The following is a 26,980-nucleotide window of genomic DNA, read 5'->3' as shown; positions in this document are numbered from 1 at the left end:
AAAAGTTCAAGTCAGTTACAAAAAGACATTCCTTTCCTGCTACATGAAGAGCAGAATACTGACAGAGAACATAAAAGTTAATTTCCTTATATCTTCCAAGAGACTGCAATTCATTTGTAACATAATACAATGTGACTGAAATTTCAAGTTACTAAAACTGGTGATATTCTAATATTCCAGAATGTCTCACTTTGGCATTTGGCTGGTTGGTGCCTGTGAACTCACCATTTCAATCAAAACAGACTAGTTCAATTTCCTTGTCTGAGGCTTCATGAGAACTTATGGTTTAAGAGTGCTTTCCACACATCTTAACTATGATATTTAACAAGCTAAAAATATGGTTCATTGTTGGGAAATCAACTAGGAATATGGCACATAAAAGATGTTTGAACTCTTAAAAATGTAGTGCTCTTGAGGAAAAAGAGGAAAAGTGACATATTTTACTGCCTCGTGAAGATTTCTGGTAGCTTAAGTCTCTTTCTTACTAATTTCCCACATTATTTTAGGGCATTTTCCCTTCCTCTTCTCCCTTTCTGAGAGAGAACTACAGATGTCCCCTATCTTGGAAACAGTTCTTCAATCCTCATGTCACAGGACATTACTGACTGAGGAGATCCTGAAGGTGATGGCATAACTTGTTCCAGAAGGTATTTAATTTTTGGCCATTTGAATACAAGGAATTGTGTTTCCTTCCTTGTGCTTGATCACATACCTATTTGCCATTGGAAAGGTAAATTGTTTTCATTTGTCAGCCAAAAAAAAAAAAAAAAAAAAATTCCTGATCTTTATAAGATTTCTTATAGTTGCCTTTCTGTTGGAAAATTTAAAGCCTATTAGTAAAATTAATGTGAACGTAAATTTAACCAAAGCTTTATAAGTAGATTTTGCTTTGGGAGTATTAGTTTTTAAAATAACGTTTGTTTAATGATGAATTAAAACAACTTCAACTTACAGATTTTTGGAACTATCTGTCAAAATCTCTCAACATAATCCCACACTCACTATAAGTCACTGTTTACTCTCTCCTGAGATCAGGTGGGTCCTTGTGGGAGAGACTTTCTTTAATCAGAAAGGCCTACTTTCTTGGCTGTTTATATTTCTACACGGCCTCTTTTCTCAAAAGATTTGAAATATTTGACATACATACTTCCTGGAATTTTATAATTGTGTGATAATCTTTTCCCCATACATTTCAATTATTTAAAAAAATCAGAAGGTTAAATTCCCTAGCCAAAATTTAAAAGCTTATACTCATTTAATTGACCCTATCCTACTCAGCTTTTTCCTACTGTGTAAGTAAAGCAAATGTTTTCATTCTGTATTCCATTTTGATCATTCCATTTTGATGTTTCGTTGGCTCACTTATGAAGGTAGGAAAGCGTAAAATCAATGAAAAAAATTTTAGTTTTTCTAGAGTATATTTAGCTATCAACATTCACTGGGACAATTAGCATGGCTAAATTGAAGTACAGCTGAAGTTATTTTAATAGCTTCTTTTAGTCTGAAGATAAACACTCATCAGGACACAGATAGTCCTCTGATCTTTCTATAAGATTCTAGTGAATCAAAATCATCAAGGTACAGAGCTTTTTCTTGTCTCAAGAGGAGGCATCAAAAATTTCAGTTTCACAAGATAGGAAGAATTCTGGATTTTACAAAAAAATATTACATGTGTTTCTATTCCAAACAGAAATTAACACAAAATGGAAGACACATGCTACTTTTTAAAAGTTACATGGGGACGAAATAGATAAATAGAAAAACACAACAGGAGAGTTACTAGATTATCCAGAGTTCTCTGTTTAACCTGTCACCACTAAAACTATTTTTTTTAAAAGATAATGGGAATCTAGGATTATATAAATAAAATTAGTCATGCATTAGAGTATAGACTAACCTGATATAACAAATATGCCTACTACAATAGAGTGGCTTAGATGAGAAAGAGGATTATTTCTTCTTCACATAACCATAGAGATAGATGAGCAGTTCAAAGTAGATAGGTGGCTCTGCTCCAGTAGGTCTTTCAGGAACCCAGGCTTTTTATAATCTTGTTTCCTCTAACATTTTCTGGGATGTTATCCACATTGTGGAGGCCTGCTCTTGGCTAAGTGCATTCTAGACGGAGTGTGTGGTTTAAGAGAATACTTACAGGTAAGAATAGGATAGTGAAGAACTGGGTCAAAGTTATATATGACTGTGTAAAGGGATATATAGATACATAAGTGATACATGCATTTATTAGTGTGAGTGTGTATAAATATACAAAAGTGTGTAGGAACAAAGGATTGTAAAGAGAAATGGAAATGAGAGATTCTGAGCCATTTTAGAGAAAAGGTTTAAAGCAAAACTCTAAAAATAAGGTGATACTAGTAAATCATGGGCAAGAAAGATATTTGTACTAGTTATCCTGAGAACTGACTCAAGATAATATAGTCTGGAAGGTGGGAAGTCTAGAGAGGAAAATAGTGCTATTTTTATAGTAGTTTTATAAATCACAGGTTAATAACTCGATATCAAGGAGGCGCAATGAAAGTAGGATGAGTAGCCACTTTGAACTACTCAGGTATCATGTAGATTCCTAAAAGGAAGAAAAAAGCAGAGTGACTGTGCATATATGTATACATCTTATCGTTCAATTTCTGAGAGGCATGGTATCTCCCTAGAATTTTCAAGAAGACAGATTTGAGTAAGAAAGCACTCACTCCCTTATGATTAGTAAGCTCAAATTGACAATGACCCTCTAAAGCAGCGGTTACAAAACATCTTTGTAAAGGGTCAGATAGTGAATATTTTAGGATATTTTGTGCCACACAGCCTCTGTCATAACTTCTTACTTCTGTCATTGAGTGGCAAAAGTAACCATACGCAATATAAAAAGAAATGAATGTAGTTGTGTTCCAATAAAACTTTATTTATAAATAAGAGGTGCAGGGCTACATTTGATCCACACGTCATACTTTATTGATCTCTATTCATTCTGAGGCAATGAAATGGGAATTAGGTAAATTAGGCAAATTTCTTTTGAGTTGCAAGTTTATGAACATTTATAAATAAATTGAACTCTACTATATATAAAATATTTACAAAAATGAAGAAGGGGAAAAATGCAAAATAAGCAGTATACTTTAACAGGTAATGAAGAAAATGTTGATGACACCAGAAGACAGAGATGCTTTGAAAGAGAAGATAATAAATGTTATTTTAATTATATATAAATATCACTTCCTTTGTAAACGTTTGGATTCTAAGAAAATACTGACAAGACCAGCATAACTTGTATGCAGAAAACTACAAAGTATTAAAAGTATATTTAAAATTATTTACAGTAAATATGGACAAATTAATAATGATTAAATAGTTCATTTTAAGGGCTTGTTTTCTTTCTTTCTCTTCCTTCCTTCCTTCCCTCCCTCCGTCTCTTCCTCCCTCCCTCTCTTTCTCCTTCCTTCCATCTTTCCTTCCTTCCTTCTTTCCTTCCTTCCCCTCTCTCTCTCCTCCTTGCCTCTCTTCTTTCTTCCTTTTTTTAAATCTATAATTAATGTAGTTTGTCAGTTATTTCAAAAAGAATTCATCTGGTATAGATATAATAATTCTAAATCTCATTCTAGTCTTTCAAAAAAGCTTCATAATATGAAAAGGTATATCAGGGGAAAGTATGCAATTCCAAATAACATAACAGTTGAAAGTTATTATTGTCTCCAAGTAATTTTAAATCCTAAATATTTTTATTTTTATGCAACACTGTAGAGCTTATAAAAATATGAATATCATTTTGAAGTATTACATTAGAAAAAAATTTTGTAATAATGTTTGAGAGCCAAAACAGAATTTTTTAATAAGATGTATGACCACATATTTTTCTCTAAGGTAATACAAGTCATCAGAAATAATTGCCTTAACTACTCTGGAAAGTCAAGTGAAAAATAGCAATTATCTCAACGTCTCACTCTAGGCTAAAAACAATAAACATTTCATTTATGAATGTATCTGTCTGCCTCAAGATCTTGCCCTTGGTGTATTTGCCATCCAGATTTTTTATCTATCTATCTATCTATCTATCTATCTATCTATCTATCTATCTATCTATCTTTAGAGAAAGGATCTTTCTTTGTCACCCAGGCTGGAGTACCGTGGTGGGATCATGGCTCACTGTAGCTTCAAACTCCTGCGCTCAAGCAATTCTCCCACCTCAGCCTCCCAGGCAGCTGGGACTACAGATGCACACCACCATACCTAGCTATTTATTTTTAAGTTTTTGTATAGGTGGAGTCTTGCTGTGTTGCCCAGGCTTGTCTCAAACTCCTGGCCTTAAGCAATCCTCCTGTCTTAGCCTCCCAAAACACGGGCACTAGAGGTATGAGCCACCACTCTCAGCCTGTTCTGATTTTTGGCAGTACTAAACAGGAGAGGACTTTGGACCAAATTTGCTGCTTCTAATCAATGGTAAGCATTTCTCTATACTGATGTTATTATTTCTCACCAGTGAAAAACCCAATCTGGAAATCTTGAAAAAGATGAGTGGCATTCTGAGATAATGGCCTATACTCGAGGTGTCCCACAGTCTATAAAATGTTTTCGTCCAGGCTGGGCACAGTGGCTCATACCTGTAATCCCAGTGCTTTGGGAGGCCAAGGCAGGTAGATCACATGAGGTCAGGAGTTCGAGACCAGCCTGGCCAACATGGTGAAACCCCATATCTACTAAAAATACAAAAATTAGCCAAGCATGGTGGCAGACGCCTGTAATCTCAACTACTTGGGAGCATGAGGCAGGAGAATTGCTAGAACCCAGGAGGCAGAGATTGCAGTGAGCCGAGATGGCACCATTGCACTCCAGTCTAGGCAACAGCAAAACTCCATCTCAAAAAAAAAAAAAAAGTTTTTATCTAAATGACGGAATTTCAGACTTCCTACCACCCATTAAAGTAGGCAGGTCAAAGGATGTGATTCTTATTTTCTAAAGGAGAACATAAACTCTAAGAAGTGAAGCAAACTGCAGCCAGTAAGAAAGATCTGAAAAAAGAGCAAGGTCCCATTTTCTGAGAATACTTATCTAGTTCACTTCTGTTTCAGGTCTGTCAATTTTTCCATTTCAATATGTCCAGAGTCCATGCCCTCTTTCCACTCCAGCTGAGAACTTTGAAGTGAACTTTGTCATAGTTACTGGGAAAAAAATAATCATGACAACAACAAAACATATAAAAAGTGAAATAGTAACTATATGAAGTCTCCCACTACAATCACTTGACTATGAGCCAAAACACTGGAGTTCCTGGCCCTCCTACTCTACATTAATTGTGTGTCCTTGAACAAATCAAACAACCTGTCTGGCACTCCATTTCCTTATCTAAAAAAAATGAAAGGGCTTCTAAGATCTCTCCTACATATAACGTTCTAAATATTAGTAAAAGAATCTATATTCAAAAAAAACTTGTTATGTTGCTCCTTCTTAGAATAGTTGGAATGAGCTACAGACTACAATATTGCAGCTGCCAATTCTTTAACAATTTGGATTGTGTAGCACTAACTTAAATCCACCTGTGGGAATAGAATTGGAGGCAATGCACTGTCTCAGCTTGCTCTGTTTTCATTTTCAAAACCACTAAGGGAAGTAGGGTTGAAACTTGTTTTGGAAAAATACAGAAACACTATATCAAATTTGACAAGAAAGATAACTCTTTGACATATTAATGACTTTTGATTATATTAGCAATTTCCTATTGCATTGTTTTCAGATTTGGTTATGTTGGCACAAAATAAAAAACAATATGGTTGCAATTTAATTTAACTTATTAAGACTCCCTAACATAGGGCACAGGTGCATGCTATTTGAATATATTTAGCTAGTACAGCCTAAATTTTACATTGATCAATTGCAGGTTTGATTAGACTGACATCCGTGGGAGTGCCTGATCTGCATTTTCTGAATCTCTCCTTGGAGCCATCTTGCCTCTCTTATCTTCATCATTAAGCCTCAATCATAACTTGAAGAATTTCCAAGATAAAATAGTCAGCCTCACAATCAACAGCATCAGCTCTGTGCTCTTCTTTCCTCTTTCCCATTTCAGCTTCTGACCCTTCAACAGATGATTGAAAAAAAAAAAAAAGAGACATATTCCTTAACAGTGCCCACACTGCTGCCCACACATGTATCTTTGGATCCAGCAGACAGACCTGTGGTCAGTGCCTTTTTTGCTATTGCTTTATAAGGCAAGGTCATCCAGTTCAATTCAGAGGATAGATGCTGAATGGCTACGTCTCTGATTCCAGAAAGTAGCTTGCTGTCCAAACACATAATTAAGGAGGGCAGTAAGATGTATTCCAGAATGATGATGAAATATTTCGGGGAAGAGTCTGGTGTAATCAGTAGCACGCCCACCTCGCCATGACCATATTTGGCTAACAGGAGTCTATTTTTCTTACTTCGTGAAGATTTAAGGTCAAGTCTATTAATGGTTTCTACAAATATAAGTGCAATATTCATTCATACCAAATTAATCACACATAGTCTAATAACTACAATGCTGTGTAGAATGCTGGAGGACTCGTGTCAGTTTCTATGGTATGAAGAATTTTCCAAATACCTTTATCAGGTTATGAAGTCTCTCTTTGCTTTATCATTTTGGATTGTAATCTGAAAAATATAATACATGTCTCCTACTTACTTTACAAGAATCAAAATAAAAAATGTCTTTAATGAATCTTAAGCCTGCTGAGAAAAAGATCTCTGTAAATATGTGATGTATTTCTACTAATTTACCTCCTGTAATTTGTTGGTTCTAGCAGTTATTTTTTTCTCCACATTTAAATTAAATCATTAGGAATCTTAGTTTCTGAAGTGCCTTATTTAAATAAATGTCTTAGCTATCTCCACTACCAACCACTTTTCTTCTTAAAGCATATCTGTTGGATTTACAGAAGAACAATAGATTGTTAACCAAAAGGTGGGAAGAAATTTTGACTTTCTCTGTGTCTTAATAGGAAATACATCTTCATACCTAAGCAAAATTTCATTTATTGTGAAAACAAAAAACAGCTTCTATGGAGGAACTTTTCAAAAGTATTTACTAAAACACAGAAGAAACATTGTCCACCCTCATTTAGCCCCCCACCCTAAACACCATGTCTCTTTCCTAAAAAGTACGATACTTCCAAAAAGTACAGCATAAATGGGGAAAATGGAAATATAGCTTCATGTGTCATGCACCTTCTAATTACACGGTTATATTAGTATTACTAAGAAACTCTGTTTACAATTATGATTCCAAAGGAAAGCAAATCCAGGAGCAGATGAGTAACAGTTTAGGTCCAAATGGAAACTTTTGTATATTTTACTTTTTAAGAAATTCCAGAACATTTTTCGTAACTAATCCTTCTGATAGAGCAGAACAAGAGAAGAAGGCAAGAATGTGATGTATTGCTCATTCACTCCGTCTGTAGCTGTAAACTCCCTTGGCCCATAGAGAATACAATTCTAGCAAGAGCATTTTGAATCATAACTCCTCTTTCCTTGTCTGCATTGCTTCAAGAAGTTAAACTACTTTTAAAAGATCTTTGGAAAATGGAGATCCTCTAAACTTATTTTTCTAGACTTTTCTACACATCTACCAGGATGAACTCCCAGAGCTTAGTCTTTTCTGAAAAGAACAGAACTTGTCATCTGGTGACAGAAGATGAAGAGCAGGCTTTCAAACCCTTTCTTTGAGTCAAGATAGAGAAATTATAGTTGAGAATTTATAAAACCCACATTCCACATGATTCTGTTCAAGCCTCGTTGGAAGCTATAAAAATAGATTTAGAGTATTTCTGCTTGAAAATCACCTCAGACATGTCACTGAAATAAAAGAGATGATTAGAAAGAAAAATGAGGAGTCAGAATTGCATGACTGTGATACCATTTCAGAGAGAATAGATTCCCTGGTGACTATCTTAACTTTCTACTTCATTTTACCTGTGTAAATAGAGCCTCAGAAAATTCTTCTTTCTCCTCTTTTCCCTCTCTAGAAAGAAATTCTCATTTTATTGTAGCTGATTTCTCAATGTAGCAATTTGAGATTTGCTATCTGAAAATTCATTTTACATTCAATTTACTCAACTTATTACTTCAATCCTATTTGTCTGAATTTTTATTTCAGTAAATGTAAAATAAACCGTATTAAGATTCAAGGGAAATGAACACAGTAGTGCAGATATTTCTTCAACACACTGATTTCAGTTCCTTTGGATCTATACCCAGAAGTGGGATGGCTGAATCATATGTTAGTTCTATTTTTAGTTTTCTGAGGAACTTTCATACTATTTCCAATAATGGTGTACTGCATTAATTTACATTCCCACCAACAATGAACAAGCATTCTCTTTTCTCCATTTCTTCCATAGCTAATATGATGAAGCAACCAAAGTGTCCATCAGCAGATGAATGTGAAAGGAAATGTGGCATGCCTTATATACAACGGAATACTATTCAACCTTTAAAAAGAAGAACATTCTGTCATCTGCTACAACATGGATAAACCTGGAGGACACTATGCTAAGTGAAATAAGACGGTCACTGAAAGACAAATACCACATGATCTCACCTGTGGACAGAATCTAAAAAAGTCATAATCATAGACATGGAGAGTAGAATGGTGGTTATCAGAGGCTGCCTGGGGCAGGGAGGGGATGGAGAAAGGAGGGTGTTGATCAAAAGAGACAACGTTTCATCTAGACAGCAGGAGTAAGTTTTAGTGATCTATTTCACAGAATAGTGACTATAATAAATAATAATGCATTGCATATTCACATTGCTTAAATATTAGGTTTTAGATGTTCTCACTACCAAAAATTGATATGTGAGGTGATGAGTATGTTAATTCACTTGATTTAATCATCTCACAATGTAAACATATATCAAAACATTACATTAAACACCATAGATACCTATAATTGTTATGATTTGCCAATTAAAAATAAAATAAAATTTTAAAGATAAAATATGAATTTTCAAGAAGATTCAAGAACAGGTATAATGGATAGGAGCAACTTTTCAATATTTAACCATCTTCCAAAATTGAGAACTTCATAAAAGTATTCCTTTCATTGCCTTCATCTGACATGTTTCTTTTTATTAAGATCAATGATTTGACAGAGAAATATGACTGAGATACAAAATCTGAGATAGCAGATCTCAAATTGCTACACTGAGAAATCAGCTACAGTAGAATGAGAATTTCTTTCTAGAGAGGTAAAAGAGGAGAAAGAAGAAATTTCAGAGGCTGTATTTACATGGGTAAAATAAAGTAGAAGGTTAAAATAGTCATCAGGGAATCTAGTCTCTCTGAAATGGTATCTCAGTCATTTTTCTTTATACAGAAATATATTTCAACCAGGAAGAACTTCTTAAGTAGAAACATTCCTATAATCTTCTTTATTTCCATCTATCTAATAAAATTTGTCAGACACCTTAAAAATAAAATGGAAGAAAATTTTCTTTTAGGCAGTTCACATTATGACTGCATTCAACAAGCAGATTTTAAAAATACAATTAATATGGTTATTTCTTTAAAGGTCACAAGTTTGTGTCATGTAGACCAATGATTTAGATAGCTGGGAAATACTCCATTTTTATTAAGATGTTTCTACCATATTGAAATAATTGGCGCCTCATTTGTAGTTCAGTCAACTGGGTTTAAAGGTAAAATTGAAAGCCACTTAAGCATCCTTTAAAAGTCCCAATGACTTTCTTGTACCACAGGGGACAAGCTATACAAATATTTCCAACATTGATCTTAATAGAAAATGCATTTTTTCTCAGACATGTGGGTAATTCCACACTACACAGAATAGAATGTGTGAATGTGTTGCGTATTGTGGGTATGTTAATCACAGAGAACACTTACAAAGTCACTTTTGATTTGCCTTTCTTGTCATTATAAAATATTTGTTTTCCCTGTAAAAACAGCATACAGAAATATAAAAAGAAATCAAAAATCACTTATAACCCCTCATCCTCCACCACCCACTGATATTCACCTGTTGTTTCTCCAGAGAGGTGGAAAATACTAGTGTTGAGTTTGAGTTTTAATGCCTTGGGAAGACTGGAGATAGAGCCTTGAATGTCCAAGAGAAGGGAGGCTTGAGTAGAAATCTTCTATTAAAGTCTAGATCCTCAAGAGATTTTATGCTAATGGTAAAATTTTAAAAAGAAACTGTGCAGGAATCTTGTATGTTTTTATCTGGGTTCTGGAAATGGAGCCTCCGCTGAAGATAATAAAAATCCTGGGCTATATGTCCCATGGGTTTGTGCTTTGGGATCTGCCAAGAAGAGAAATCAAATACAGAAATTAATTATTTATTTGAACCATTTGAAAATTAAATGTGCCACCCATTGTAAAAGGACTCTCCCATGGTAGGGTGGGAACATCAAGACCTTTCAATATTAGGAAAACAATCTGAAAGATACTAGAAAGCTGTATGTTAAGAATGATTAAGGATCAGAAGAAAAAATCAAAATATAAAGAGAATAGCAAACAATGAAGAAAGAATAGGTTCATCAGAAAAAGAGCCAAACAGAAATTCTAGAAATGTTTTCTTCCCTTCCCAGAGACCTCCTAATACTGGACACCTTTGGGGCTTAGCTCTCTTCTGTTTACTCTCACAACTTAATGACCTCATCTCCCTTAACCGCAGACTCCTCCAAGACCTTCACTTGAATATCTAAAAGATATCTCAAGCTTAATATATCCACAATTGAACTAAATCTCACTCTCACATCTGCTTTACCATAGTTATCCCCATCTCAGTTAGGGGCACTACTCTTGCTCTGTTTCATCACATGCACATTATCTGTTGTTAAATACAGTGGGTTCTACTCTCAGGATAGACTAGAATTGTACGCTGTCCTGTCTCTGTTCCTCACACCCTGTTCTGAGCACTCATCATCCTGCCTTTCCTGGAGTACTGGTCTCTTGGCTTCCATTCTTGATCCCTACAGTATGTACTCAACATAGTGTTACCAAAACATCAGTCTAGGTCCTGCTGCTCACAGGACAGGAACCCAATCACTGATACGATGAGTATTGCCAACAAGGCTTTAATCAGCTGCTGCAGCCAAGGAGATTAAAGATCAGTCTCAATCCCTGACTGACTAAAGTTAAGGGATTATATACCAGGGAAGAAATGTAACTATGTGTTGGAAAACAGGAACTAGGGAGGGGTAAGAAAGCAATCATGAGGAGGAGGGGTCTGTCATCTCATTGTCTAGATGTGGTGATCTGGTCAGTTTTAGTTCTTCGATACTTTTTGAGAGGTGTGAAGGTTGTTTCCTGCTGAAGGAACTCTGATAAAACAAATGTAAGTTTCAAGTTTTAATACCAGAAGGATGAATCTCTATATTTATCAAAACAACAACAACAAAAAACTGCCTATGGGACTACTGGGTCAGTTTCAATAGCAATCAGAAGTACATCAAAGCTTGTCATTCTTCACTCAGAATTTTCTAGTGGCTGCCAATTTCACTCAGAGGAAAAGCCAAAGTTCTGAAAATGTTCCACAATGCTCAAGGAGTTCTGGCCCCCATTATCTCTAAGAGCACCCACACTGATCTCTCTTTGCTCCCTCTGCTCCAGCCACACTGGCCTCCGTCTGTTCCTCAAAACTCTAGGTCTTTGCACTTCTCTCCTTCCCTTTTTCAGATCTTAGTTGACATATCAACCCTCCATGAGCCCTTTCCTGTTCAAAATTGAACATTCTTTCCAACACTCGGTATCACCTGTCTCTCTTCTTTTCTTTTTAGAAGCTATTCCCTCTCATATAGTATAATGTATTGATATGTTTATTGTCTCCCTAAATGGAATATAAGCTCTCTGTCAGTGGGACTTTTGTATGTTTGTTGACTGCTAATGGGATTTGAAAAAAAAAAAAACCAAAAAACTTCTGATGAAGGCCAGGCATAGTGGTTCATGCCTATAATTTCAGCCCTTTGGGAGGCTGAGATGGGAGAATCACTTGAGTTCAGAAGTTCGAGATCAGCCCTGGCAACATAGTGAGATCTTATCTCTATAAAAATATGTGTGCCTATGGTCCCAGCTACTCAGGTGGCTGAATTGGGAGGATTACTCGAACCTGAGAGGTCGAGGTTGCAGTGAGCTGTGGTCATGCCACTGCACTCCAGCCTGAGTGACAAGACCGTAGCAGAGGGCTTTAAGGCCAAATCTGGGAATACTGGGGAAAGTTGTCACCGTAAGTTAGAAGATGGCAAATGTGTTCTTTGTTGTGGACAAGTTGTGTTTTGAACATTTAAAACAAAATGTCTTACAAAGCAATTTGGTCTTAGAGATACAATTTGGTCTTAGACCAAAATTTCTCTCTTTTGGTTTTTCTCAGGTTTGTTATAAAAAATCCTCAAGTTTAAAGGTAGTGTTTTAAAAACATTATGTATTTTATAAAAGCATTTCAACACCAGAGACCTTAGGAAAAATGAGACTTTCCCAACTCCATGAAAACTATATTTTAAACAATTTCAATTTTACTTTCCCCTGTCTATTATGAATTGCATTTATTACATGATAAAGTCATAAAAATTGAATAGATTTTTAGTTGAAGTAACACTTACTCTCAATCTTGAAAACATTAAACAAAGAAATGTATTTAGAAGGAATTTTTAGGATGGGCATTTAAAATTTTAAAGCCTTGATTGTTCTCCTGTTAATCTTGTTCATTTCAAAATGTAGTCTTTGATTGTATGCCAGAAGACTTCTATTTTTGCTTTACTAACAAGTTGTCTTGACAGATGAGAATATTGTCCATACTCTGGCTTGTGATCCTTCTCAACATTGTCCTGGTAAATTTTATACAAATATAATTTTACAAAGGTTTATTTTGTTTCTCACCATCCCTTGGGAACTTGGACTTGGCAACCTCCTATTAGTGATTATAATATTCAGCTAAAGTTGAATCAAGACACAGGCTGTGATGCATTCTATTTAATTTCTAGAGCATTAGCAGAAGGTTTAATGAGAGTATTGTAATACCATTTAATGAAAGGTGGGAGTTTTTAAATTCTTTGGCAGTATGAATAAATAGAGTTTGATTAGATTTCAAGAAGTAGTTTAAGATTCATCATTTTCTTACATATTTGAACAGTCTACCAATATTTTAGTATTAGAAAAACTCAGAAGTGTTAACTTTTGAAAACAAGTTAGATATATATTTTAATAGGTTATATCTATTAAATAGGTTATAGCTAGGTTTAATAGGTTAATAGGCATTGAGATACATCTGTATTGGAAAAATTTATACCTTAATGGCTTAATGGGTCACAGGAGTTCATTCCACATCATTCATTCATTCATTCGGTCGGTTGTTCATTCATTCATTCATTCATTCATTCCTTCATTCATTCCTGTCATCTCCCCATCCTCCTTTCTTCTAAATACCAAAGTGGCTCAAAGCTCAGTCCTTTGGCCTGTTATCAACCTACTGACTTCCTTTTGCTGTGATCCAGTTTCATCTGAAGACATTAAATTCCAACAATGTGCTGATGACACTAAAATTTGTATCTCCTATCCAGAACTCTCTCCTGAATTCAGAACCATAAATTCCATGACTTACATGCAATCTCTCTACAACGAACTGAAGTCTCTGTACCTCCCAGATTCATATATTAAAACTCTTAACACCCAGTGTGATAGTATTAGGAGGTGTGACCTTTGGGAGTTTCCACCCTTATAAATGGGATTAGTGCCCTTATAAAAGGGACCTCAGAGAGCTCTCTCTTACTCTATTTCTGCCATGTGAGGATACAATGAGAAGATGGTAGTCTCCAACTTGGACACAATGAGAAGATGGTAGGCTCCAACCTTCATCAAAATCTGACCATGCTGGCACACTGATCTTGGACTTCTAGCCTCCAGAAAGTTGAGAAATACATTTGTGTTGTTTATAAGTTACACAATCTATGGTGTACTTTGCTATAGCTGCAAGAACTGAGACACTCTCCTTAAGATATCTCACAGCTCTATTAATATATCCAAAACTTAAGTTTCTGATATCCAACATCTCACCCCCAGTTCAGTTCCTCCTACAGTCTTTCCACCTTATTAAGTATACTCTAGTTTCACCTGTTTTCTCAGCATAATTATTAATTGTATCCTTTTTAAGTACCCTTAAGGGTACAGTAGTATCTGTTAAGTACTCTTAAGTGCCCTTCAAAAATACCATCTTAAAGTTTCAGAAGTCATGATCTACTAATATGCTCACATTAGTTTAGGATAATTCAATTTTTCAGTCGCTTAGGTTTCGAAACTATATCTATACTGCATTTCTTTCTCCCACATTCCATATCTAGTTTATCAGTAAATATCGTGGGACTCAATTATATATAGAATTCACCACACTGTTTCAAGCCAGCATCATCTGTTGTCTGGGTGATTGCATAGTTAAAATGTATGCCAGATGATGTTGCTCCTCTGAGTCAGAACCTCAGCTAGGTGACTAAATTTTGTTCCCTTGTAATAGACCGCTCTAATACTAGTATTTCGTAGCTTGCTTGGAATTGGCGATGTAACCCACCTTCGTGAAATTCTCCATCACTATGTTTCTCTTACCTGTTGGAACAGCTGCCACTTTTATCTTGCCCACTTGCCTTACCTGTGGGCTGTGACTGATTCCTGGCCGCTAAGGTTGCCAGACTAGACTTTGGTTCCAGTATTTTGTATGTATAGCTGTATCTGCTTTCTTCATTTTATCCTGCTTCACTCAGCCATGCTTGGTAAGTCCTGAATGACCCTAGTCATTCCCAATATGCCCCATTTTGCTTCACATAACCAGGCCAGACCTGTTTGGTTGCTTAATTAAGACCACCAACATCTTGAAGCAAAGGAGAAAACCAAGTTCATTAGAAGGATGAACTAGCTGTGTACCAATGGTAGAAGTGTCCATGATATTTTGCACAAATATATACACCATCAAATTATTTATTCTTTGAATTGATTTGAAGAGGGTATCTAGATGGGCATTAGAATTCATACTATAATGTTAATTTACAAACAACGGGCTACCTTTTAGGTATATATTTCTGGAACAGTGATTTTTCACAAAGATTTTAAAGAAATTTAAAAAGTGAGCTTGGAAAGAAATACACATATATTTCACCAAAATAATCAGCCCAAGAGAAATATAAAATGGTAATATGCAGTTTATTAGCACCTGAAATTTTTATGCAAGCTCCCTTCCCAATAAAACAGTTATAATGGCTCTTGCAAGAGATGATGTGATATACCTTTCTTTACAACCATGTTAAATCCTTATTCGCATATTCAAAATGAAACAGGTGGAAAGTTTGGGTCTGCATTTGATTTCTGAACAATTACTTACTAGAGAGTAAGTGCCTTAGTGCTTGAGATGTTTTGGTCTTTCTAAATATGTTTAACCTAATTGTGCATAATCCATTTAAAATTTATCTTGATGGATTATTTATACTTAATGTTTCTAAACATGAATCAGTGAAGAAGTCTGAATAAATTAGATTTTTTCAAAATCATAATGCCAAAAGCACTTTTACTCGCCTTTGGGGAGTATTAAAATTTATACTCAGTACTGTCCTATAAATTAACATACATGGAAATACGAAGTTAAACTGAATGACATAATATTAAACTTAAATAATCACTCTCTTAACCCTTTAGTAAAGTGATAAATTTGTAATGGCTTAAAAATATAACTAGAAAATTTTATATTGAACACTGAGATCTGACTTTAATACTTGGGTTGTAGGATTTTTTTTTTTTTTTTTTTTTTTTTTTTTTTGAGACAGTCTTACTCTGTTGCCCAGGCTGGAGTGCAGTGGTGTGATCTCGGCTTACTGCAACCTCTGCCTCCCGGTTTCAAGCAATTTTCCTGCCTCAGCCTACCAGTTAGCTAGGACTACAGGTGCACGCAGCCACGCCTGGCTAATTTTTTGTATTTTAGTAGAGACGAGGTTTCCCCGTGTTACCCAGGCTGGTCTCAAACTCCTGAGGTCACGTAATCTGCCCACCGCAGCCTCCCAAAGTGCTGGGGTTACAGGCGTGAGCCACTGCACCCGGTCTGGGTTGTGGGATATTTTATGATAGAATTAGATGAAAGATTGCTTTCAATCAATAATGATGAAGTAATGATTTACCTAATTGTATGTTTTGATCCAGTCAGTGAAACTTGAATCTCGAAATTTTAATAACCTTTTTATTTGTCATAAAAAATAGTTTTATTTATGGTATCAGAAATAATCCATCTCGTGTATATCAAATTGGTAGTCTAATCATATACTAAGAACATCTACTACCCGTGTTCAAATCCTTGAAGTGCTATTTTAAAATCTCGTTTTTTGCTACTCTTACAAATTAGCTAAAACTTCGAATGATTGGGAAATGTGCTTACTATGATCCAGAGACCTGGTGAGAGGCATCACAGAAGGCGATTGCAATACCTTTTTATTCTCAAAGAGGTAAAACATCTAGCTTAAATGTCAAATTTTGTAAATCACTATGATATCAATGAATTTTCCTGTTTTTTTTTTTTTTTTTTTTTTTTTTTTGAGACGGAGTCTCACTCTGAGGTGCTCACTGCAAGCTCCACCTCCCGGGTTCATGCCATTCTCCTGCCTCAGCTTCCTGAGTAGCTGGGACTACAGGCGCCCGCCACCATGGCCAGCTAATTTTATTGTATTTTTAGTAGAGGTGGGGTTTCACTGTGTTAGCCAGGATGGTCTCGATCTCCTGACCTCATGATCCTCCCGCCTTAGCCTCCCAAAGTGCTGGAATTGCAGGTGTGAGCCACCAGGCCAGGCCCTTTTTTTTTTTTTTTTTTTTAGGAAGTAGATGTGAAGGTGTCCCAGGATTATGAACCTAGAAGAGTTTGAAACAGGTTTCTTGTCATTTGACTGATACCGTTATGTATTATTATGGTTAAATAATGTCTTGGTTATTCTCTTTGTTTCCTTCACCTTCACAATAATTATTGACTTCTTTCTTAAAAGTAGGAGGCTGCAACATCTGGAAAATCGGGTAACTCCCACCCTAATACTGCGCATTAAGCAAACGGGCACACCAAGAGATTATATCCCACACCTGGCCCGGAGGGTCCCACGCCCACGGAGCCTCCCTCACTGCTAGCACAGCAGTCTGCGATCTAACCGCAAGGCAGCAGCGAGGCTGGGGGAGGGGCACCTGCCATTGCTGAGGCTTTAGTAGGTAAACAAAGCCGCTGGGAAGCTCGAACTGGGTGGAGCTCACAGCAGCTCAAGGAAACCTGCCTGTCTCGGTAGACTCCACCTCTGGGGACAGGGCACAGCTAAACAACAACAACAACAAAAACAACAAAAAAGCAGCAGAAACCTCTGCAGATGCAAACGACTCTGTCTGACAGCTTTGAAGAGAGCAGTGGATCTCCCAACACAGAGGTTGAGATCTGAGAAGGGACAGACTGCCTGCTCAAGTGGGTCCCTGACCCCTGAGTAGCCTAACTGGGAGACATCCCCTACTAGGGGCAGTCTGACACCCCACACCTCACAGGGTGGAGTACACCCCTGAGAGGAAGCTTCCAAAGTAAGAATCAGACAGGTACACTCGCTGTTCAGCAATATTCTATCTTCTGCAGCCTCTGCTGCTGATACCCAGGCAAACAGGGTCTAGAGTGGACCTCAAGCAATCTCCAACAGACCTACAGCTGAGGGTCCTGACTGTTAGAAGGAAAACTATCAAACAGGAAGGACACCTACACCAAAACCCCATCAGTACGTCACCATCATCAAAGACCAGAGGCAGATAAAACCACAAAGATGGGGAAAAAGCAGGGCAGAAAAGCTGGAAATTCAAAAAATCAGAGCGCATCTCCCCCTGCAAAGGAGCGCAGCTCATCGCCAGTAACGGATCAAAGCTGGACGGAGAATGACTTTGACGAGATGAGAGAAGAAGGCTTCAGTCCATCCAACTTCTCAGAGCTAAAGGAGGAATTACGTACCCAGTGCAAAGAAACTAAAAATCTTGCAAAAAGAGTGGAAGAATTGATAGCTAGAGTAATTAATGCAGAGAAGGTCATAAACGGAATGAAAGAGATGAAAACCATGACACGAGAAATACGTGACAAATGCACAAGCTTCAGTAACCGACTCGATCAACTGGAAGAAAGAGTATTAGCGATTGAGGATCAAATGAATGAAATAAAGCGAGAAGAGAAACCAAAAGAAAAAAGAAGAAAAAGAAATGAACAAAGCCTGCAAGAAGTATGGGATTATGTAAAAAGACCAAATCTACGTCTGATCGGGGTGCCTGAAAGTGAGGGGGAAAATGGAATCAAGTTGGAAAACGCTCTTCAGGATATCATCCAGGAGAACTTCCCCAACCTAGTAGGGCAGGCCAACATTCAAATCCAGGAAATACAGAGAACGCCACAAAGATACTCCTCGAGAAGAGCAACTCCAAGACACATAATTGCCAGATTCACCAAAGTTGAAATGAAGGAAAAAATCTTAAGGGCAGCCAGAGAGAAAGGTCGGGTTACCCACAAAGGGAAGCCCATCAGACTAATAGCAGATCTCTCGGCAGAAACTCTACAAGCCAGAAGAGAGTGGGGGCCAATATTCAACATTCTTAAAGAAAAGAATTTTCAACCCAGAATTTCATATCCAGCCAAACTAAGTTTCATCAGTGAAGGAGAAATAAAATCCTTTACAGATGAGCAAATGCTTAGAGATTTTGTCACCACCAGGCCTGCCTTACAAGAGACCCTGAAGGAAGCACTAAACATGGAAAGGAACAACCAGTACCAGCCATTGCAAAAACATGCCAAAATGTAAGACCATCGAGGCTAGGAAGAAACTGCATCAACTAACGAGCAAAATAACCAGTTAATATCATAATGGCAGGATCAAGTTCACACATAACAATATTAACCTTAAATGTAAATGGACTAAATGCTCCAATTAAAAGACACAGACTGGCAAACTGGATAAAGAGTCAAGACCCATCAGTCTGCTGTATTCAGGAGACCCATCTCACATGCAGTGACATACATAAGCTCAAAATAAAGGGATGGAGGAAGACCTACCAAGCAAATGGAGAACAAAAAAAAGCAGGGGTTGCAATACTAGTCTCTGATAAAACAGACTTTAAACCAACAAAGATCAAAAGAGACAAATAAGACCACTACATAATGGTAAAGGGATCAATTCATCACGAAGAGCTAACTATCCTAAATATATATACACCCAATACAGGAGCACCCAGATTCATCAAGCAAGTCCTTAAAGACTTACAAAGAGACTTAGACTCCCATAAAATAATAATGGGAGACTTCAACACTCCACTGTCAACATTAGACAGATCAACGAGACAGAAAGTTAACAAGGATATCCAGGAATTGAACTCATCCCTGCAGCAAGCAGACCTAATAGACATCTATAGAACTCTCCACCCCAAATCCACAGAATATACATTCTTCTCAGCACCACATCGCACTTATTCCAAAATTGACCACATAATTGGAAGTAAAGCACTCCTCAGCAAACATACAAGAACAGAAATTATAACAAACTGTCTCTCAGACCACAGTGCAATCAAACTAGAACTCAGGACTAAGAAACTCAATCAAAACCACTCAACTACATGGAAATGGAACAACCTGCTCCTGAATGACTACTGGGTACATCATGAAATGAAGGCAGAAATAAAGATGTTCTTTGAAACCAATGAGAACAAAGATACAACATACCAGAATCTCTGGGACACATTTAAAGCAGTGTGTAGAGGGAAATTTATAGCACTAAATGCCCACAAGAGAAAGCTGGAAAGATCTAAAATTGACACTCTAACATCACAATTAAAAGAACTAGAGAAGCTAAAGCAAACACATTCAAAAGCTAGCAGAAGGCAAGAAATAACTAAGATCAGAGCAGAACTGAAGGAGATAGAGACACAAAAAACCCTCCAAAAAATCAATGAATCCAGGAATTGGTTTTTTGAAAAGATCAACAAAATTGACAGACCGCTAGCAAGACTAATAAAGAAGAAAAGAGAGAAGAGTCAAATAGATGCAATAAAAAATGATAAAGGGGATATCACCGCTGACCCCACAGAAATATAAACTACCATCAGAGAATACTATAAACACCTCTACACAAATAAACTAGAAAATCTAGAAGAAATGGATAATTTCCTGGACACTTACACTCTTCCAAGACTAAACCAGGAAGAAGCTGAATTCCTGAATAGACCAATAGCAGGCTCTGAAATTGAGGCAATAATTAATAGCCTACCAACCAAAAAAAGTCCAGGACCAGATGGATTCACAGCTGAATTCTACCAGAGGTACAAGGAGGAGCTGGTACCATTCCTTCTGAAACTATTCCAATCAATAGAAAAAGAGGGAATCCTCCCTAACTCATTTTATGAGGCCAACATCATCCTGATACCAAACCTGGCAGAGACACAACAAAAAAAGGGAATTTTAGACCAACATTCCTGATGAACATCGATGCAAAAATCCTCAATAAAATACTGGCAAACCGGATTCAGCAACACATCAAAAATCTTATCCACTATGATCAAGTGGGCTTCATCCCTGGGATGCAAGGCTGATTCAACATTCGCAAATCAATAAACATAATCCAGCATATAAACAGAACCAAAGACAAGAACCACATGATTATCTCAATAGATGCAGAAAAGGCTTTTGACAAAATTCAACAGCCCTTCATGCTAAAAACGCTCAATAAATTCGGTATTGATGGAACGTACCTCAAAATAATAAGAGCTATTTATGACAAACCCACAGCCAATATCATACTGAATGGGCAAAAACTGGAAAAATTGCCTTTGAAAACTGGCACAAGACAGGGATGCCCTCTCTCACCACTCCTATTCAACATAGTGTTGGAAGTTCTGGCTAGGGCAATCAGGCAAGAGAAAGAAATCAAGGGTATTCAGTTAGGAAAAGAAGAAGTTAAATTGTCCCTCTTTGCAGATGACATGATTGTATATTTAGAAAACCCCATTGTCTCAGCCCAAAATCTCCTTAAGCTGATAAGCAACTTCAGCAAAGTCTCAGGATACAAAATTAATGTGCAAAAATCACAAGCATTCTTATACACCAGTAACAGACAAACAGAGAGCCAAATCAGGAATGAACTTCCATTCACAATTGCTTCAAAGAGAATAAAATACCGAAGAATCCAACTTACAAGGGATGTAAAGGACCTCTTCAAGGAGAACTACAAACCACTGCTCAGTGAAATAAAAGAGGACACAAACAAATGGAAGGACATACCATGCCCATGGATAGGAAGAATCAATATCGTGAAAATGGCCATACTGCCCAAGGTTATTTATAGATTCAATGCCATCCCCATCAAGCTACCAATGAGTTTCTTCACAGAATTGGAAAAAACGACTTCAAAGTTCTTATGGAACCAAAAAAGACCCCGCATTGCCAAGACAATCCTAATACAAAAGAACAAAGCTGGAGGCATCAAGCTACCTGACTTCAAATTATACTACAAGGCTACAGTAACCAAAACAGCATGGCACTGGTACCAAAACAGAGATAGAGACCAATGGAACAGAACAGAGTCCTCAGAAATAATACCGCACATCTACAGCCATCTGATCTTTGACAAACCTGAGAGAAACAAGAAATGGGGAAAAGATTCCCTATTTAATAAATGGTGCTGGGAAAATTGGCTAGCCATAATTAGAAAGCTGAAACCGGATCCTTTCCTTACTCCTTATACGAAAATTAATTCAAGATGGATTAGAGACTTACATGTTAGACCTAATACCATAAAAACCCTAGAAGAAAACCTAGGTAATAGCATTCAGGACACAGGCATGGGCAAAGACTTCATGTCTAAAACACCAAAAGCAACGGCAGCAAAAGCCAAAATTGACAAATGGGATCTCATTAAACTAAAGAGCTTCTGCACAGCAAAAGAAACTACCATCAGAGTGAACAGGCAACCTACAGAATGGGAGAAAATTTTTGCAATCTACTCATCTGACAAAGGGCTAATATCCAGAACCTACAAAGAACTCAAACAAATTTACAAGAAAAAAACAAACAACCCCATCAAAAAGTGGGCAAAGGATATGAACAGACATTTCTCAAAAAAAGACATTCATACAGCCAACAGACACATGAAAAAATGCTCATCATTACTGGCCATCAGAGAAATGCAAATCAAAACCACAATGAGATACCATCTCACACTAGTTAGAATGGCGATCATTAAAAAGTCAGGAAACAACAGGTGCTGGAGAGGATGTGGAGAAATAGGAACACTTTTACACTGTTGGTGGGATTGTAAACTAGTTCAACCATTGTGGAAAACAGTATGACGATTCCTCAAGGATCTAGAACTAGATGTACCATATGACCCAGCCATCCCATTACTGGATATATACCCAAAGGATTATAAATCATGCTGTTATAAAGACACATGCACACGTATGTTTATTGCGGCACTATTCACAATAGCAAAGACTTGGAATCAACCCAAATGTCCATCAGTGGCAGATTGGATTAAGAAAATGTGGCACATATACACCATGGAATACTATGCAGCCATAAAAAAGGATGAGTTTGTGTCCTTTGTAGGGACATGGATGCAGCTGGAAACCATCATTCTTAGCAAACTATCACAAGAACAGAAAACCAAACACCGCATGTTCTCACCCATAGGTGGGAACTGAACAATGAGATCACTTGGACTCGGGAAGGGGAACATCACACACCGGGTCCTATCATGGGGAGGGGGGCGGGGGGGAGGATTGCATTGGGAGTTATACCTGATGTAAATGATGAGTTGATGGGTGCTGAGGAGTTGATGGGTGCAGCACACCAACATGGCACAAGTATACATATGTAACAAACCTGCACGTTATGCACATGTACCCTAGAACTTAAAGTATAAAAAAAAAAAAAAAAGAAATACTAATGAGACGTAAAAAAAAAAAAAAAAAAAGTAGGAGGTTGATGCCTATAGACTACATTCCTTGGATGCCCCTTCTGGAATGCTGGACATTTGAGGAGCGAGGAAGGAGAGAGAGAGAGAGAATCCAAGCTGATATCTTTAGTTGTAACTGAATCTCCAAAGGACTGTAGCTCCTGCTGGGTGATCTCTAGCCAAGATCAAGCTTTCAGTGTGCTCTGTGTTTCTCCTCTTGTCCCTTCAAGCCCAGGAGTGGGTAACTGATTGTTGCTGCTAGTTTCTTGATGCCTCTAAATAATTGATATGTTTCCTTAACTCTCCCTTAACTTTGTAATGATTTTTTTTGTATTAAATTCTCTTTATTTAAACCATCTAATTCAATTTGAATATTGCCTAATACAAATAAATCTCAAGCAGATTAAAATTTTTATTTACTATATTTAATGACATCAAGGAGGGACTTTCTCAGCAATATTTATTGACCAGTCATAACCATCATTCTTGCATTAATTCTTAATTAACTCTGAGTTCCTTATACAACTGTGTAAATATAGAATCTGCTCTCAGAAACGGAATTGCACACTTACTAAGTGTTACTTACTTACTCGGGATCTTTTGTTTCAGCCCAGGTAGTTTAGTTCATTTTATCCTTTTTCGTTTTTCTGTATTTTTTGGTTTTAAGATTCTATTTTTGGTTCACCTTTGGGTCAGATATTTCTCCCATTTTTTCCCGTCACCAATAGCAGCTCTTTCTCAAATGAACTAGAGAAATGCATTCTGTATTACATATCCATGTGCATCATTAGATGACTCCTTTTTAATCTACAAGGTTTTGTGGTTATTATTTTATTAGGTTTTCATTTTCATTTATGTGCATAAAAACACTTTAGACTTTTCCACACAAGATCTATGGACCCCAAAGAGGCTGAATATTACTTCTAATAATGTTATGTTTGTGTTTTAATTTTTGAACATTTTGTGTTTTCATTTTTGCACCGGCACATTCCAGATCATTTGAATAAGCCAGTTATAGCCAGGCACTGCCACAGATTTCTGCACTTCCTTCGTTGTTGCATGAGTACAATAACCCTAAGGACATAATCCCTAATTTTATGTTTGTGTATAATAAAATAACATCACAGAAACATTTTAAGTCAATGTCAAAGGTCCATGAGAAATGGCATTTTCAATGTTCTCTACAATTTTAAGTGTCTTGGGAAGGATAATGTCCTCAAAATTTCTAGTTAATATCCAATAAGGCTCTGCATAATAACTAAATGAAGTATTGAACAGGTACATGAGTGAATGACATGTTTTTATATTGCTTTTTATGAGTTAAAATAATTCAAAAAATAATTTTTAATTTCTCTGGTTCAATTGTTTGTTCTTTTGGAGGACTAATTTATACTTGATTTTATTGACCTTAACTGGTGTTCCTTCTAGTTTACTTCGATCTTTAAATATCTTTACTTAAGTTGTTTTATGTGAGATGATTATAGATTCACATGCAGTTGTAGGATATAATACAGAGGAACCCCATGTGCTCTTTACTTACCTCCCCATAATGGTAGTATTTTGGAAAACTAGAGTATAGTATCACAGACAAGATATTGACATTGATACAGTCAAGATACAAAACAGGTTGGGGGCAGTGGCTTATGTCTGTAATTTTAACATTTTGGGAAACTGAGACAGGAGGATCGCATGAGCCCAGGTTGAGACTGCAGTGAGCTGTGATGGATCACACCACTGCATTCCAGGTTGGGTGACAAGACTCTGTCTCAAAAAAAACAAAAACAAAAACAAAAACAAAACTTCTTTCTTTCACCGAAAAGATTCTTAATTCTTGACAACCACTAATCTTTTCTCCTACTCTATAATTTTGCCATCTCAAGAATGTTATGTAAATGGAATTTTACAGCGTGCAACTTTTTGGAATTGAACTTTCCCACTTAGCATAATTCTCTGTAGGTTCATTTATGTTCTTGGGTGTATCAAAAATCTATTTTTTTATTACTGAGTACTATTCCATGGTATCAATTATCATGGTTTGATTAACCATTCATCTGTTGAAATAATTTGGGGCCATTTCTAGTTGTTAGCTATTACAAATAAAACTGCCAGGAACATTTATATACAGGTTTTTGTGTAAGTTTTCATTTTTCTGAGATAATTGACCAGAAGTGCAATTGCTGAGTTGGTGAGTAGTTGTACATTTAGTTCTTAAAAACTTTCTAAAGAAACTGACAAACTGTTTATCAGCATGGCTATACCACTGTACATTTCTAATAGCAATGGATAAGTGATCTAGTTTCTCCACATACTTGCCAGCATTTTGTGCTGTTACTACTTCTAAATTTTTGCCATTTTGCTGGGTGTACAGTGATATCCCTTTGTGATTTTAATTTGCATTTCCCTAATGGACAATCAAATGTAACATCTTTTTAAAAAATGTTTTTATTTTTAATTTTTGTGGATGCATAATGTTTATATGGGGTACATGTGATATTTTGATATGAACATACATTGTGTTGATCAAATCAGGTTAATTGGAATAGCCATCACCTTAAACATTTATCTTTCCTTTGTTTTAGAAACATTCTAATTTTATTCTTCTAGTTATTTTGAAATATGCAAGAAGTTATTTAACAACTTTTACTGTACACGTTTGCCATCTGTGCATCTTTTTGGTGAAAACTCTGTTCGTGTCTTGCAAATTTTCTAATTGAATTTTTTGTTTTTTAGCTGTTGAATTTTGAGAGTTCTTTATATATTCTCAATACTAGTCCTTTTGTTAAATATGTGGTTTGCAAGTATTTTCCCCCACTCTGTAGCTTAGCTTTTCATAACATTTCATAGACCAAATGTTTTAAAATTCAATGAAGGCCAGTTTATCCATTTTTTAATTTTATCAATTGTGCTTTTCTTGTCAAGTCTAGCCTTTAGTCTCAAATATTTTCGCCTATTTTTTTCTAAAATATTTATAGTTTCTATGTTTTACATTTATTTCCATGATCCATTTTGAGTTAATTTGTATACTGCATAAGGTATGACACTTAGTTTGACCTTCCTTCCTTCCTTCCTTCCCTCCTCCTCCTCCTTCTCCTTCTCCTCTTCCTCCTCCTCCTCCTTCACCCTCCCCCTCCCTCACCTTCCCCTTCTTCTTCTCCTTCTTCTCCTTCTTCTTATTCTCCTTCTTCTCCTTCTCCTCCTTCTCCTCCTCCTTCTTCTTCTTCTTCTTCTCCTTCTTCTCCTTCTTCTTCTTCTTCTCCTCCTTCTCCTTCTCCTCTTCCTCCTCCTCCACCCTCCCCCTCCCCCTTCCCCTTCTTCTTCTTTTTCTTCTTCTTCTTCTTCTTCTTCTTCTTCTTCTTCTTCTTCTTCTTCTTCTTCTTCTTCTCCTTCTTCTTCTTCTTCTTCTTCTTCTTCTCCTCCTCCTCACTTTCTTTCCTTCCTTCCTTCTTCTCTTTCTCCTCCTTCTCCTCCTTCTCCTCCTTCTTCTTCTTCTCCTTCTTCTCCTTCTTCTTCTTCTCCTCCTTCTCCTTCTCCTCTTCCTCCTCCTCCACCCTCCCCCTCCCCCTTCCCCTTCTTCTTCTTTTTCTTCTTCTTCTCTTCTTCTTCTTCTTCTTCTTCTTCTTCTTCTTCTTCTTCTTCTTCTTCTTCTTCTTCTTCTTCTTCTTCTTCTTCTTCTCCTCCTCCTCCTCCTCCTCCTCCTTCTCCTCCTTCTCCTCCTTCTCCTCCTCCTTCTTCTTCTTCTCCTCCTTCTCCTTCTCCTCTTCCTCCTCCTCCACCCTCCCCCTCCCCCTTCCCCTTCTTCTTTTTCTTCTCCTTCTTCTTCTTCTTCTTCTTCTTCTTCTTCTTCTTCTTCTTCTTCTTCTTCTTCTTCTTCTTCTTCTTCTTCTTTTTCTTCTCCTCCTTCTTCTTCTCCTCCTCCTCACTTTCTTTCCTTCCTTCCTTCTTCTTTCTTTCTTTCTTTCTTTCTTTCTTTCTTTCTTTCTTTCTTTCTTTCTTTCTTTCTTTCTTTCCTTCTTTCTTTCCT

The sequence above is a fragment of the Macaca mulatta genome, chromosome 4 (genome assembly GCF_049350105.2).
Source record: "Macaca mulatta isolate MMU2019108-1 chromosome 4, T2T-MMU8v2.0, whole genome shotgun sequence".
NCBI lineage: Eukaryota > Metazoa > Chordata > Mammalia > Primates > Cercopithecidae > Macaca > Macaca mulatta.
The sequence above is the reverse complement of the archived record's forward strand: the minus strand, read 5'-3'. Positions refer to the sequence as shown.